Here is a 302-nt window from a genome sequence, read left to right on the forward strand (position 1 = left end):
CCGGGAGACCGCGAAAGGCGGTGGGGCGGGCCCTTGGCTGCCCACGCGTCGCTCGGGGAAACCCGTCACCTGGCTTTGGGGAAGCGGGGGTCCGCGAGGCCCCGCCTTTGGTACTCGTTGCTGCTGGTCTTCGGTACCAACAGAGGTCAAGGTGCCCCGTACATAACCACAAAAAAACAAACAAACGCGGGAGGCGCTGACGGGTGGGCCTGACGGCGGGACGGCGGCGCTGTGCGTGACGTCAGCACGCCAGCGTGGCTCCCCGGGAGGGAGGGGAGAGTGCTGGTGGACAGGCAGCTGAG

The sequence above is a fragment of the Myotis brandtii genome, unplaced genomic scaffold (assembly GCF_000412655.1).
Source record: "Myotis brandtii unplaced genomic scaffold, ASM41265v1 scaffold123, whole genome shotgun sequence".
Lineage (NCBI taxonomy): Eukaryota > Metazoa > Chordata > Mammalia > Chiroptera > Vespertilionidae > Myotis > Myotis brandtii.